This window comes from Notamacropus eugenii, chromosome 7, assembly GCF_028372415.1.
Source record: "Notamacropus eugenii isolate mMacEug1 chromosome 7, mMacEug1.pri_v2, whole genome shotgun sequence".
Lineage (NCBI taxonomy): Eukaryota > Metazoa > Chordata > Mammalia > Diprotodontia > Macropodidae > Notamacropus > Notamacropus eugenii.
This window is the reverse complement of record NC_092878.1, coordinates 114,815,855-114,832,742: the sequence shown is the minus strand read 5'-3', so window position 1 is coordinate 114,832,742 and position 16,888 is coordinate 114,815,855. Positions and strand designations below refer to the sequence as shown.

Here is a 16,888-nt window from a genome sequence, read left to right as displayed (position 1 = left end):
TTATATGAATAATTGATATTTATAAAACAGCTGAAGGGATACAAAACACTTAACACCCATCCTGTTATTTGATCTTCACCGATAACAACTCCATATCCCATGATTTTTGGACAAGGAATCTGAGAGCTTCCCTTACAACAGCCTTGTGAGGATGGTAGTTAATCCTCATCGAAGAGGAAGCTGTTTGATAGAGGAATAGAGACTTTACTGGTGACTCAAAGCCACAGTAGAGTAGCCAGCATGTAGGCATTTTTCTCCAAATCTGTTACTCTTTCCATTGAACCACATTGCTGCACCAACCCAGTGAAGATGCAGAGCGGAGATTTTTAACCATTTTTGTGCTATAGATCTTTTTATCAAGATTCATGAAACCCATATGGACCCTTCTAGAATAATACTTTTAAATGCATAGAACAAAGCATTGCAGTGGAAGCCAAAGGTTAGTGTTTCCCGTCCAAGTTTGGGTTCTACCTGAAATCTATCCATGGACACCTCAGCTTGTGGGCCTTAACCCAGGTTTCTCAAGAGAAAGAGTTAAAATAAAACTTCTCCTATCATTAATTACAATATACTTTTAGAATTTATTTTTTTCTGCTTATAAGATATGCCTCAATCTGATCCTTGGAGATGGCTCTAATTCTGCCGATTTGTTCCTTGGATCCATAGCATTTTTTCCCTCCAGTGAAGAGTAGACTGGAACATGGGAACATGTTCACAAATGGTACTCATTTATTAAGAAAAGCACTGAGAATTTCTATGAAGTAGAATGAAAGAAAATATAGTGTGTTGTTACTTGATCGTGGGGAATGCTGTTCTTTGCCTAGAAGAATTCCCAGAAAGTGTTATGTCCATGACGGGTATTAGCAGAGCACAGTGACATGAAGGGTGACCATTTTTTCTGATTAGTTTAGGAAGCAGAATGCCAACCTGGATTATGTTAGGAAATCCTCAAAAAAGCTACTGAGATTTGAGAATAGAAGGGTAATAAAGTACTAACAAAATACAGAGCAGACACATTTTGTGGGGACTAGAGCCATCAAAGACAAAAACATTATTATTATTAATCATTGTGCGATTTTGGAGAGAAAGAAAAAGATGTATTTAAAATCAAAAGTTGAAAAGATCTAGAATTCTATTTGATTCATAAGGCAATTAAGTTATTGTTGGAGAATATGAGTTTTTGATGAGATTCTCCTTTCCCAGAATACCTCTGGCTTCCCAAAATAATGATACACTCACTAAGTAGTTGAGGAGGAGGACTAACTGCTAGATTTAAGCTAGATGCCTTTTATTTATTTATTTCTAATTGTAATACCTGGTAGAATTTGGAATGCATTATTTTGTGATTCCATTCATGTGAATTATTAAAATTTTCTTATTTGTTACAAGATGACACCAAAAGCTAAACAAAGAAATTCTTTATCATTCTTTGAATTCTTGACTGTGATATGATGGTGTGTTATGAAGATCACCATGATGGTCTTAGCTGAAGTGTGGGGGGAGGGGAGAAGCACCCTTCATTTTATTCTGTAGGGTATGTGTATATACACACATACATAGTTTTTTTTAAAGTTTATTTATTTAACTTTTAACATTCATTTTTACAAAATTTTGGGTTCCAAATTTTCTCCCCATTTGTCCCCTCCCCCCACCCCCAAACACTGAGCATTCTGATTGACCCTATCACCAGTCTGCCCTCTCTTCTATCATCTCTCCCTTCCCTTGTCCCCATCTTCTCTTTTGTCCCGTAGGGCCAGGTGACTTTCTGTGCCCTATTTCTTATTTCCTAGTAGCAAGAAGAGTACTCAACAGCTGTTCCTAAAACTTTGAGTTCCAACTTCTCTTCATCCCTCCCTCCCCACCTATTCCCTTTGGGAAGGCAAGCAGTTGTGTAGTTTTGCAAATGACTTCCATAATAGTTGTGCTGTGTAAGACTAACTATATTTCCCTCCATCCTGTCCTGCCCTCATTGCTTCTATTCTTTCTTTTGATCCTGTCCCTCCCCAAGAGTGTTGACTTCAAATTGCTCCCTCCTCCCACTGCCCTCCCTTCCATCATACCCCTCACCCTGCTTATCCCCTTCTCCCCCACTTTCCTGTATTGTAAAATAGGTTTTCATACCAAAATGAGTGTGCATTTTATTCCTTCCTTTAGTCGAATATGATGAGAGTAAACTTCATGCTTTTCTCTCACCTCCCCTCTTTTTCCCTCCACTAAAAAGTCTTTTGCCTGTCTCTTATGAGAGATAATTTGCCCCATTCCATTTCTCCCTTTCTCCTCCCAATATATTTCTCTCTCACCCCTTAATTTCATTTTTTTTAGGATTTGATCCCTTCCTATTCCATTCACTGTGTGCTCTCTGTGTGTGTGTGTGTGTGTGTGTGTGTGTGTGTGTAATCCCACCCACTTCCCAGATACTGAAAAGTTTCAAGAGTTACAAATATTGTCTTTCCATGTAGGAATGTAAACAGTTCAACTTTAGTAAAGTCCCTTATGACTTCTCTTTGCTGTTTACCTTTTCATGCTTCTCTTCATTCTTGTGTTTGAAAGTCAAATTTTCTTTTCAGCTCTGGCCTTTTCATCAAGAATGCTTGAAAGTCCTCATTTTCATTGAAAGACAATTTCTTCCCTGAAGTATTATACTCAGCTTTGCTGGGTAGGTGATTCTTGGTTTTAGTCCTAGTTCCTTTGACTTCTGGAATATCATATTCCACACCCTTCGATCCCTTAATGTAGAAGCTGCTAGATCTTGTGTTATCCTGATTGTATTGCCACAATACTTGAATTGTTTCTTTCTAGCTGCTTGCAATATTTTCTCCTTGACCAGGGAACTCTGGAATTTGGCCACAATGTTCCTAGGAGTTTCTCTTTTCGGATCTCTTTCAGGCGGTGTTCTGTGGATTCCTTGAATATTTATTTTGCCCTCTGGTTCTAGAATCTCAGGGCAGTTTTCCTTGATAATTTCATGAAAGATGATGTCTAGGCTCTTCTTTTGATCATGGCTTTCAGGTAGTCCCATAATTTTTAAATTGTCTCTCCTGGATCTATTTTCCAGGTCAGTTGTTTTTCCAATGAGATATTTCACATTATCTTCTATTTTTTCATTCTTTTGGTTTTGTTTTGTGATTTCTTGCTTTCTCATAAAGTCATTAGCCTCCATCTGTTCTATTCTAATTTTTAAAGAACTATTTTCTTCAGTGAGCTTTTGAACCTCCTTTTCCATTTGGCTAATTCTTTTTAAAGACTTTTGAAAGCATTTTTCTCCTCATTGGCTTTTTGAACCTCTTTTGCCAATTGAGTTAGCCTATTTTTCAAGGTGTTATTTTCTTCAGCATTTTTTTGAGTCTCCTTTAGCAAGGTGTTGACCTGCTTTTCATGTTTTTCTTGCATCTCTCTCATTTCTCTTCCCAGTTTTTCCTCCACCTCTGTAACTTGGTTTTCAGAATCCTTTTTGAGTTCTTCCATGGCCTGAGCCCATTGAATATTTATTTTGGATATTTGGGATACAGAAGCCTTGATTTCTATGTCTTTCCCTGATGGTAAGCATTGTTCTTCCTCATCAGAAAGGATGGAAGGAGACACCTGTTCACCAAGAAAATAACCTTCTATGGTCTTATTTTTTTTCCCTTTTCTGAGCATCTTCCCAGCCAGTCACTTGACTTCTGAGTGTCCTCTCCATACCCACCACGCTTCCAGATCCGCCTAGCCAGTGCTTGGGATCTGAGATTCAAATGCTGCTTCCCAGCCTCAGGGCTTTTGGAGGGGGCAGGGCTGCTGTTCAGTGTGAGATTAAGTTCAGGTGCTCAGGTGGGGACAGGGCCTCCACACAGGGCTCAGTTCCCTCAGGGGGTTTATGTGGATACCCCCAACAATGGATGCGAGCTCCTGCCTGCTTTGGGAGCCCCTGTCCACTGCTGCCTCTGCTGCTGCCTCCCGAGGGGGCCTGGATTGTGGGGACTCCCTGCTCCCCTCTCGGCCAGCGAAAGAGACTCTCTCACTGACCTTTGGTACCTGTGGGTGGAGGGACCTTCTCTGCTGCTGGAGATTCTGTCCGTGAAGCCTGCTTAGATCTGCTCCTCTTGGTGCTGTGTGGGCTGAGGCAGGGCTGGGCTCTGCTCCGTGTCTGGTGTGTGACGGACCTTTGGTGTCAGTTTTTCAGGTCTCTCTGGAACAGAAATTTCCTCCACTCCGTTGTTCTGTGGCTTCTGCTGCTCCAGAATTTGTTGGGAGTTCTTTACGGGTTGTGAGTTCGGAGCTAGCATATGTGTATCTTTCTACTCCTCCATCTTGGCTCCTCCCCCCAAACAGTTTTTTAATAGCTTAAAACTTCACTGACTTTTGTGTGTGCATAGGTGTATATCTGTGTGCACATATGTGTTCATGTGAGTATTCATATAGGTCATTGTCAGTGCCTAGGTATGTATATTATATATGTTCACATATTTTTGTATGTTTGCATATGTAAGCACACATATATAATAATTTATGCTTTCTCTTCCTGGACAATTCTTATGCATGTCCTGACATATAGTCTATAGTAACCTATGTTCAGGATGCCATTCTCTGTATCTCTTGATATTGCTGGTAGACATAGGTGTCAAGCTCACAGCATCTAGGGAGCCTCAAATGGCCCAAAACATGTTAAAATGTAATTGGGAAATGTTTAACAAAATGTAAAGAATGCAGTACAACATATGCAATGTTTATTTGTGTATTTCCAAGTTAATGTGAGGCCCCAGGAAGCCATTTCTATTCGAGTTTGACACTACTGCAGTAGAGCATGGGGCTTGTCTATTTATTTCTCATTTTTGACTGTGACTGACCCACCTCTTTTCCTGGTCATAGCTGTTGTTAGGCCATGTCAATTACTGTATTTCTGTTGTATGTGTCTTTGTTGGTTATATGTTACAAACTTTTCACCATGGTTGACTCACCATTTGAATTTTTCAGACTTCCAAGACATTGGAATAATAGCACCCTTGCTGGAAGATTTATAATAAAAAGATATACCTTTGTCTCAGACAGGAAGTGTAGGGTCATGAGGGTCATGAGAAGTACTGTTGAATTTCTCCAATGCAGTATTGTCCATTTTCTTGTTCAGTTCTGAACCAATGCTATTGTTTATCTGCACAGTCTTTCAGGTTATATGTACCAACATAATCTGCATAATGGATTTGTTATCACATCACAGTTTGGACAGTTCTTTATCTTCTTTATCTAGTATTTTTTTCTTTCCTTCTGGATAACTAGGTTGAACTATTTATTTTTTCATTTTTATTTTTTTAAACTATTTTTTAAAAATATTTTTTTATTGATCTATTTTTTTTTTCACATCATCATCATAGCTTTCCCCATTATCCCTCCTTTCCACCTTCCTAGGTCATACTTTTTTTCAATAAAAAGATAAAAAAAAGAAGAGGAAAACAATCAGCATAACTTATCAAATCCATCACTTTATTTGCCTTATTCCCAGTTCATAGCTCCATCAACAGTGAATGGAGGAAAGAGAAGTCTTAGGGCAGTATTTCCCCATCCTCAGCACACAAGGTACTGGGAAGAAGAAATAAAGAAGAATCAGAGAAGGAGGACTAGGATAGAGTTTGGGGAGAATTTCAGAAAGCAAAGAAGTTGGTGGTGCTACAAGGGGTAGTAAATGGAGCAGAATGACATTCTGCTTTCTTTCTTAAGGAGTTCAGCACCTGACTCACCATCTTTCTTTAATTCTCATCCCCTGGCCTTTTACTGAGGGACTTGCATATCAGTGTAGATGTGCCCCCTAACTCTTTAACCTGGATAATCACATGATCTAGTCCTTCACCTCAGCCACAATTAAAGATCTTGCCTTCACTCAAGTTTTCTCTACTTCATTCCTTCCGTATCTGCTCTTTGTCTTCCTCAACACTTCCATTCTTTCTATTTCTGTGTATTTTCTCAAGTCCTGCCATGATTTCACTTTACTTATTCTCCAGCCTCAACCCAGTATTTTAAATCCGCACTGTCCTCTCTTCTTGAATTTCTTCCTTTCTTATCCTATTACCACTCTTGTCAAACCCCAATCCTAGATTTTCTTGGATATTTCCATGAACAAATCTGGAGGAAGTCTCTCAATCATACTGACTTTATGTTATGCAACCTTAATTGGACTCTTTTTGCCGCAGGGTAGTTTTATTAAACTACGTTTAATATTCTTTATATTTATGTGCTATTAAACTAATTGATTCCTGATATCGTTCCCCACAGAAGCTATTCCAAATCTAATCTTCCTTTCTGAATCCCCTTCCTCTTCCCTTATTCCTCTGTTAGCTAAGGACCTTTTCTCCCTACTTTTCTGATAAAATTGCGGCCATTAGATGTGAGCTCCCTATTCTCCAGTTCTCTTCATTTTAGACCCTTTCTCTTGATATCTCCCACTCTTTCCACCCCAATCTTAGGCAAAGAGTTGGATATTTTCTTTGATGAGGTTGCTTGTCCTCTTATCATGTCTACGTGATCTCATCCTCTTTTCATCTTCTCCAGCAGACTATCCTCCCTAATCTATCCTCCTCTCTTCAATTTTCAACCTCTCCCTTTGAATTTGTTCCTTCGCTACTGCTTTCAAATTTTCCTAGATCTCCCCCATCCTTTAAAAAAAAAAAAAGACTTCACTAGATCCTACTATCCCCTGAGATTATAATCCTAGACTTCTCCTTTTCTTAGCCAAAATCATTTTAAAAAGTTGCCGGCATTCAGTGACTCCAATTCCTCCCCTCACATAGTCTTCTCACCCTCCTCTAGACTGCTTATAAAGACCTTCATAATGTGTCTCCTTCCTCCCTTTCCAGTTTTCTTATATCACTCCTCTTCACCTTTCCTAACCTTGCTATTTCCCCACACACAACCACCTGTCAATTTCAGGCATTTTCCCTGGTTGTCCCTCACGCTTGGGACTCTCTAGTACCCATATCTCCCTCCTGACTTTCTCCAGGTCTCAGCTAAAGTGTCATGTTCTGTAAGAAGTCTTTTCTTTAATCCTAATACCATCCCTTTAAAACTGTATTCTGTGTCTGTCTTGTATGTGCGTAATTATTTGCATGGTGGCCCTCGGTGCTCCCTCTGCTCTTTTGAGGTCTGGGACTGTTTGTAGCCTTTTTTGAACCACCCCCACTTAGCACAGTGCCTATGGGAACAAATGCTTGCTGACTTGGTTTGTAATTTGGCTCTTGACCTCATATTGCTCAACTGAAAAACTACTCTCAAATTACCAATTCCAAATCTAATGATATTTTTTTCAGTCCTTATCTTTTTCTGACTTGTCTGCTGTATTGGATAGTGTTAGACACCTCATCCTGGATACCAGTTGTTTCTCTGAATTTTTGTGATTCTCTTTTCTCCTGGTTGGCCTCTTATCTATCTGATCACTTCTTTTCAGGCTCCTTTGCCTTTAACTGTAGGTATTCACCAGAGTTCTAGCTTGGGCCATCTTCTCTATTGGTAACCTCTTCAGCTCCCATGGGTTTAACAGCCATAACCATTCAGGTGAGAGGGGGCGGGAGAAAGAGAGGGAGAAAGAGAGAATGAATGAGAATGTGGGTGTGTAACTTTGGCTGTTGGCCACAATTAATGGGGGTGATGTTGGATAAATCAGCAAAGGACACAGAGAAGGAGTGGTCAGATAGGTAGGAGGTCAATCAGGAGTACGTGTACACACACACACACACACACACACACACACACACACACACACACACACTCTCTCTCTCTCTCTCTCTCTCTCTCTTTCTCTCTTTCTCTCTTCCCCCCTTTTCCTCCCCCCCTCCCCTCTCAGTTTAGGTATCTTCTCCATTGAGCCTTTTGTCATTCTTCCCGCACCTAATGCCCTCCTCCCAGATTACCTTCTATTGCCAAATTACCAATTACCTATATTGTCCATGTAAATATTCTTTATGTGCTAGCGGTGTATTTTTTATATGGACTTTTTAATCTCTTGAATGTAAGTCAGATTTTTTTCTTCCTTCATATATACTATTTTTTCTTTCTTCATATGTACTATTTTTATATTTCTATATAAACTTTTCATCTCCTCCTGTAGAATGCAAATCAGATTTTTTCATTCTTTGTACTTTTAATTCAGCACCTACCCCAGTGCTTCACCCATACCATAGTAGGTGCAAAATAGTTATTGGATAGTTAGAAATGTTAAGGGAGACAAAGACTATGTCTATCAGTAATGCTCCTCATCTGTGTTGTTTTGCTAATCAAGTAAGGTAATATATGTAAAAAAAACCCCAAAAAACCTGTGTTACGTAAACCTCAATTTCAGGGTAGTAGAAGTTGTTTAATAAGCATCAAGAACCTGCCCGCACCTTGGTTTCTGGGTTACAAATACTGACATCTTTATATAGCAGCATCATGGAGAGCACATATCCCAGGTGGCCCTGATATTTTACATTCTGATGTTGATTTTATTTTGTTGTAAATATTTGGTTTTTTTTAGCCCATCTCCATTTGAAAACTGGGTAGCTTAGCACCTCAGGCTGAGAAAGGGCTGTTGTATGCCATAAACTCATTTTATTGTCCTGACTCCAGTTCTTTTGTCCACAGTCCCCAGAACACCTGGCTGCTTTTGTAGCCAGGTAACTGAAAAATATTAAATCATGCATCATTTTGGAGAAAGGGTTCGATCATTTACTGTGGACTAAATTTTATTATTTTAGCCTTTAATGGTTCCAGCCTACAGATTTATTGTATACTCATTGAAATCATTTCAACAAATCTTAATGAAGTGGCCACTATTGTCTGAGGCAGTCTGCTGGATTATCAGTGGAGAAAGAGAATTTTAAGTGCTGCAAAGCTGTCCTAAAAAAAATCTTGCATCTATTTCATTTTCCTCTTCCTCCCCTTCCTGGTAGCTGCAGAGGTAATATTTGAACTCCTCAGTAATGTGGTAGAGTAGAGAGGAGGGGGAGACATTGCTTCTGATGTCGGAGCTCCTAAGTCAGTATCTTGAAGTGGCTACTTAGCACTTTACTTGTGACCTCCAGCCCTGAAAATCACTACGTGTAACCTTCAGTAAGTTGTTAAACTCCTGAGCTATGGTTTCCTCATACGGTAAAAGAGGAGATTGACCTAGGTATTTTCTGTAATTCTTTCCTGCTCTAAATCTTATGATCTCTGATTCTCTAGACTCAGATTTAGCAGAAGGAATATATATGTATATATATTATATATATATACATATATATATATTTTTTTTTACAGATATAGGTGGCCTCACCTTCCAGGCCAGCTTTATAGTATGTGAACTTGGAACACATCTTGGATATAATCATGAACCTAACCCTAAAATTAGATACATTTCCTAAGGGAGTGATTTCTTCATTGGTTTCAGATTCATATTATCTGAAACAAATCCTACTCAAGCCTCATTAATCAGATTTCAGAACTGTTTTCCAAAAGCATGTTTCAGGAATTCGAGACCTTTAAAAATAGTTTTTGTTTAGCCGTCCGATTAGTCATTAAAACACACTCAACCTTTACAGCTCTCTCCATGTCCAGTTAACTGGAGTCAATAATAAACCTGATGTATAAAACCAGTCATCCTGCAGCAAGCCAGTTTTCTCTCTCTGGAGTTATGAGGAGAGGCCATGCATCCCCCTAGCCACCTACATTTACGTAGTTAAAAAAGCAAATGGATAGTTTCATAGGTTCTGTTGTGAAGGCCACTTTATGCATCTTGGAGCAAGAAGGAACTATAAAGACAGATTACTTAGCTTCTTCTTAGAATCTTCTTAGCTTCTGATTTATTTGACCAGTTACAAGATAGTTGGATAGTATAGTTAATATGAGTGCTGGACTTAAAATCAGTTTCCTCATCTATAAAATGGGGTAGTAAACTACCAGAGTGGTTGTGAGGATTAAATGAGATAATATCTGTGTACAGTGCTTTTCAAACCTTAACGTGATAGATAAATGCTACTATTGTTGTGGTTATTATTTTATTAACTAGAGAGTTCTCCAGGATCACCCTATCACCCTCCTTCAGTAAATGCTTTAAAAACCTACATTGAGTTATACAGATTTTATATATATATATATATATATATAGAGAGAGAGAGAGAGAGAGAGAGAGAGAGAGAGAGATCTGTGGTAAGCTGTTGGGAAAGACAGAACATTTTAACATGACATCCTCTCCTCAAGACATTTAAAATCTTGTAGGGGAATGTGACACATGCAGAATTAGAAAATATGCAAAACAGCATGGATATGATCATTAAAAAATTAGATCACAAAGTATATTACACTTGAGGGGGATGGCTCTTGGAGGAATTTTTATTTTTTTAAAATTTTTATTTGAAAAATAATTTATTCGTTTAATAAATGTTTAAGCATCAATAAATCCAAAGGAGTATACATTTACAACTAATCATCCCTATTTTTACACATGGTAACTGAGTACTTGGTCTTTAAAAAAAACCCTATCAAGCATTTATCCTTCCCCCCTTCACCACTGAGGGATGAAGGGAAGGGGGTAGGGCAGAAAAAGGGAAAGGGGAAAAGGGAGAGAGAGGAAGAAAGAAGGACAGGGAGAGAAAGAACTTCTTGTATTTAAGAATCGTCAAGCAAAGTGAATTATCACCAAAAATGTCTGTTCCATTCTTCATAACTAGTCTGTCACTTCCTCTGTCAAGAGTTGAACATTTTTTCTTAAGTCCTCTGGAATCATGAATTATCATTGCATTATTATGTGTTCTTAAGTTTTTCAAAATTGCTTTTTTAAAAACTATATCTTTACAATATATATTGTATTCCTGGTTCTCTTTGTTTCATTCTGCATCAGTCCATGCAAGTTTCCTACGTTTCTCTGAAAATATTCCTTCGTTTCTTAAAAGCTTTATAATACTATTTCATTACAATTCCATACCATAATTTATTCAGCAGTTCCTGAAAGAGGAATAATTGGGAAGGAGAGGGACTAGCAAAAGACATTTAGGTTGGGTTTTAAAGACTGGTGGATATTCATTAATACCAAAAGGGGAATAATAATTGCCCTATGGAACAGCCTATTCTGACACCAGTAGGAGAAGATGGATTAGAATGGGGAAATCATGTAGACAGGAAAGATCGTCTGTGAGAATCTTGGTAGATTAGAGGAGAGGGATGCAAGACATAGGCCCTATTCAGCAAATAGACTGAAAAGTAATTTTAGAATTTCAAGCTTGGGAAACTGGGAGGTGTCCTAAACAAAGATAAGAATTTTTACATGTGGAAGATGTTTGAAGGAGTTTACTTTTGGACACATAGAAGTACCTTGTAATGAGGGCTTATAGAGCTCAGAATAAAGATTAGATCTGGAGATGAACATTTAGAAGTTAATCTTTATAGTCCTGTTGAAGGCCATGGAATATAGGTGAATGAAGGGTGGCCCTAAAGTGTATGAGAGAGAGAGAGAGACCCACAAACACATACAGAGAAAGATTGTAGGTAGAATGGATTCAAGGATGGGTCCTTGGTGAGCATCCATTGTACAGGGAGGGGAGGATCAGGGTTTTCAGGGCCAGAGATAGAAGAGTGAGAGATTTAATAAAGCCTCGAGGCCACATATAGCCTTCTAGATCCTTGGGTGCGGCTGTAATCTTCTTACTGAGCCCAAGTTTTACAGAACAAATCCTTTGTAGTATTAAGGGGATTTGTTTTGTGAAGTTTAGATTTAGTCAAAGGGTGGCACTTGAGGTCCTAGAGGTCCACATGTGACCTCCAGGCCACAGGTTCCTCATCCCTGGATTTGACAGTGATACCAGCAAGTAGACTATTTCTCTCCAAATGAAGGAAACATTAGAGGTCAGCATTGTAACTATTATATGGTAAATTCATCCAGTATGCTCAAATTGGATAATTAAAGTGAAATAAACCTTAAAAAAACATCATTACCAACTTGTTCTTTTTAAAAATCGGTACCTTTGCATATGCAGGCCTACTTAGTTTATGAAGAAATAGGTCTTAGGTAACTTTTATCACCAAAACCCTCATTTTTTTAAAAAAAATGTTGTTTGTACCATTTTCTTCTTTCTTGTTTTTCTCCCCCTTTTCCTCATTGGTTCTCCCACTCCAAGATTGCTTGTTAATATAATTTTCCATCATATCTGAAAATTAACTGGACATTTATCTTCCTGTATTCTCTAAATGGGTCAACTTACCTTTCTATGAGAAGACTGTCTGGTGCTCAGCCTCTTTTATCCCTAGTGTCAGGTTCTTATAGAAAGGAGAGCATCCTTTGTAGGCCCTGCTCAAGGGCCACCTTTGACATGAAGCCTGGCCTAACCAGTCTGCTGCTATTTTCTACCCATTCAAAACTGCATATATTTTGTATTAGCTATTACTGTGGTTTTCCTCAAAATAATGTTACTTCTGGAGAGCAGAGAGGATTTGTTGTTAACTATTTTAGTTATTGTAAATTACATTTGTAATTCTTAGTTTGTAGTCAGTTAATAAATGCTTGTTAAATGAATTAAAACTTTAAGTTGAAACATAAAATGAATTAATTAGGAAGAATTGGAAACAGGAATTATATTTTCAGTAGTGTTCACATATTATTAGCAAGTACATGTCATTAGTGCTTTTATTCTTTTTTTTTCATGAAAGCTAAGAACAGTTCTCAGCTATTTATTCAGTGGAGATGACAGAATAATGTCTCCATCATGGATACATGCTAATAGAATCTTTAGAATTTATTTTTAGCTATATACCAGGCTAATCAGAAAGAGCTGAGTTCAAATTTAGCCTCAGATACTTCCTAGCTGTGTGATCATTGGCAAGCCACTTAATTTGTTTGCCTGTTTCTTCATCTGTAAAACGGGGATAATAATAACACCTGCTTCCCCATCATCATTATCTAATGATTAACAAAATAAAAAAAATAGCATGGAATGTGATGGATACCAATATCATCAAAGTTAATTTGTTTAAATTGTTACATTCGCCTTGTTTAAAATTGCTTCCATAATTTAACTGAAGACATACATCTTCATTTCCTATCACTTTCCTTCTTTCTTTTTCTCATCTTTCCTCCTTTCTTCCTTCCTAACAAGATAGCTTGTAAATTTTGCCTTTCATCATTCATTAAATATGATAAAAAATGTATTTCCTTGGGGAGAGTGGGCCCTCTCCTCCTGAAACCCCACCATCCTCACCCAGGACTTAGAGGAATGCATAGAAAAGAATTAAGACACAATGGAGAGGATAAGGTACCCCTATTGATTAAGTCTGATCCGTTAAGTCATCTGATAAGAAAAGAATAGACTTGGAAAAGCTGGCAATACTTCTGTTTTCAGTAGGGTATTCAAATATTATCAAGTGTGTATTATTTTCAAAGAACAATAAAAGTTATACTTAGTAACCTTTTAGCACCACATTTTGGGACCCTGACATCTTTAGCACTTCTCATTAATTAACATATTTTTCTAAAATCAAAATGAAAACCCAGTAGTGAGTATAACCAGTGAATATTATTGTATGTTTAAAAATAAATTGGAATTTGGAATATGACTGCCTTTTTAGAGCCTGTACAGCTAATTTTCTCTAATTTGGGTCTGGTGTTGTTCACTTGTTTTAGTTGTTTCTGATTCTTTATGACTCTGTTTAGGGTTTTTTTTTGGTAAAGACACTGCAGGAGTTTGCCATTTCATTTTCCAGATCAGAATACTGAGGCAAACAGGATTGAAAGACTTGCCCAGGGTCACACAGCTAGTAAGTGTGTGAGGTCAAATTTGAACTCAGTCCTTCCTGACTGCAGGCCCAGTACTCTGTCTACTGTGCCATCTAGCTTTCCCTTGAGTTTAAAGGGGATTATTTGTTTATTTTTTGTTTAAAATTAACTAATTTGTAATGATTTACTTCGAATTTTTGCAGATTTCTGAAAGGATAATAAATATTTAAGAAAAATACTTTGGGAAGAAGGAAGCAATTAGCTAGGTACAATGGATGAAATACGAAACCTACAGTTAGAATGGGCAAGTCACTCAGCCTCTATTTGCCATAGTTTCTTCATCTGTAAAAAAAGGGATAATTATAGCACCTACTCCCTACTATTGTTCTAAGGATAAAATTAAATAATATAATATTTGTAAAGAATTTTGTAAACCTTAAAGCACTGCAAAAATGGTGGCTATTGTTATTATAGAATTTGTTATACATATGTATAATTATGTTATTGTTACTATATGATGAAGTGGTTCAGTTGCTAATCATCTTGTTAAGTTAGTAATTATAAGAGCTAAGGTTCCTTCCTCTGTGGTACTGAGATAGGTGGAATAAGGTTTGTCCAGTGTCTGCGCAAACCTTTGCGAAGCCCAGTGATGGCAGACACTCTATACCATTGCCAGACAAGGCAGCAGTATTAATAGTGGCCTCCATTTCATTGCTGAGGTTAGCGTTATAACTGTTCGGACCCCCTACCTTTCATTGTTACTGGAATGGGAAGAGAGGACAGAGAATGGATAGCATGAACTGAAAGAAAAGAAGAGAGTGATGAAAAATTTTTCCCCCTTTAATTCCACCGTGTTTCCCCCTCTACCTTATTTGTACCATTGTCCTACTTGCCCACCTCTGGTTTTTAATGAACTGAATGCATTTCCATTGGACCAGATATTTACCATTCACAGAAACCTTCCACAAAAATGTGTGTTTAAGCAGTGTGTTGCCATAATAGCTAACTATCTTCTAGTCACTGTGCTAAGTGCTTTACAATTATTATCTTGTGATCCTCACAGCAACCCTGGGAGTTTATTATTCCTATTTTACACATGGGGAAACTGAGATAAACAAGTTAAGTGACTTTTCCAGAGTCTTACAGCCAGGTTCCAAGGCTAATTTTAACTCAGGTCTTCCTGTCTACAGGCCACTGTGTGGAGCATCCATTTATTTAAATTTCTGTAAAAGGTACAGTCTCATATCTTAATGAACAAAGCATTTATTAAGTGCTTACCATATTGTAGGTACTGCCGTAAACTCGGGATATATATATACAAGTAAGCAAGACAGCTCTTCAGGAAGCTTTGCATTCTATTGGGTGAAGGCAACACATGAAAGAAAGCCTTGGTGGGGGAGGCCTGATTCTGGGCCTGGGGAGATGAAGTTCACCTCTCAGTCCAGAGCCCCTGGGGTACAGCTCCTGCTCTGGAGGGAGGGGTATGAGGAGAATGGCTCAGAGTGCAGGTCTGCTTTGGAAATGACCAGGAAGTAAAGAGCTTTTTTGGGTGTGGTTTTGGTGGAGGGTGAGAACCTGGGGTGAAATGCAAGTGCCATTTAGACCATAATATTCTAAAACTTGGTGAAATGGTGGCTGTTCATTGTCTCCTAACTTACTTTGAGTTTTACAACGTAGAGAAAGTAGTGCTAACACAGAACGTAGGTGGTAGGAATCAGTGCTAATGCTAACGTTAGGAAAGTTTTAAATTTAATAGTCTTATACACGCATATATATGTGTGTGTATATATATATACATAATATGCATATAAAATAGTTTTTCTTAAAAAGCTTTACTCTTTTCTAATTCCCCTAGAATTAATGGTTATGTATGTGTATTTAATATATAAAATATAACACATGCATATATATTCTGATTTTTAATATCAGTTTTAGCTTTGAGCCAGTAGCTACCAAGTTACTTGGCTGGAAAGAAGGGAGACTACCCTCTTTGCAATCTCCTTAGAAAGAAAACAGGACTTTTGTTGTATAAGTAGTCAAAGGTATGTTTGATATTTTTATATAACCTGATAAGGTGATAGTGTAGAAAATAGGGTCTTCGAGGTGGAGAACTGCCCTCTTGGGCTTTGTTTGCATCTTAGTCACATAGACCCTCAAATGGAATGGAGCCAGGGATATTTGGAAGGAGTTGCGACCAGTAACCATGGTATTCAGTGTCATTCCTGGATTAACATCCAAAGTTACACACTTAATGACAGAAACTGCTAAAGGGAGAAATGTCAGGGTACGAAGAGCAATTAGGAGAAAAGAGATATATGGTGATTATAGTGAGTTGGAGTAGTAGATAGAGCTGGTCTCAAGTACTGGAATAGCTGAATTCAGTTCTAGCTTCTGACGTCTACTGCTGTATGAACGTGAGCAAGTCACTGAACATTAAGCAAAATCTCAAAGACTTGTTGTAATCTGTTTTAGTAGAAGGAATGTTCTTACCTGAGAGTCTGTGTGTCTATGAAATCACAAATGTCATCTCTATCTCAGTGTAGAAAACCTTCTGAATGTAGAGCTTTTGGGATGGAAGAAACACTATTATTATAACAGGTGAACTTTTCCCCTCAGCTATGACCTACGCTTATTCCTATTTTGAGAATTTGTTCCTGTAATCTCAGAATAGTTGACAGTGTAACCGTTGATTAAATATTAGGGAGTAATTAAATATAAAGGGTGGAAAGATGATCTACATTCTATAAATAATCTGAATAAATTATCTGAATAATATAAAAAGCTAAAAAATATTCTGAAAAACAATAAATATTTGAAATAATCCAAAGTAAGAATATGAAAAATCAGAAGTTTTAGATTTTCTTCTGTATTAACATTTACATTCTCTGTGACTGTGAACAAAGCTGTTCATTATTTAACATATTTATTTATTTGTGGAGGGAGGAGTATTAAAATGTTTGTTATTTAACGTTGCAAGTCATGTCTTGAATTTCCATATCCTTACAGGGTGTTTAGGGATAACCAGGGTGTCTTGCAAGGTACAAAACTGATATGGACATATACAAACTGCTGGAATGACAGCTTTATTCCTCTTAAATGCTGTATGTAAATTTATGAGGCTAATTAGATATAACATTAAGTTAGTATTTATAAGGGGATTAAAAACATATGTCCTTAGGGGATAAAGAGTAGTTAGTTGATCTGAAA

General features: G+C 37.6%; 1 protein-coding gene across 3 annotated transcripts in view; it reads left to right on the top strand.

Moving 5' to 3' along the window:
- UGT8 (UDP glycosyltransferase 8) overlaps nt 1-16,888 on the top strand; it is a 104,068-nt gene that overhangs the window by 25,661 nt on the left and 61,519 nt on the right. The gene's annotated exons all lie outside the window — the stretch shown is intronic.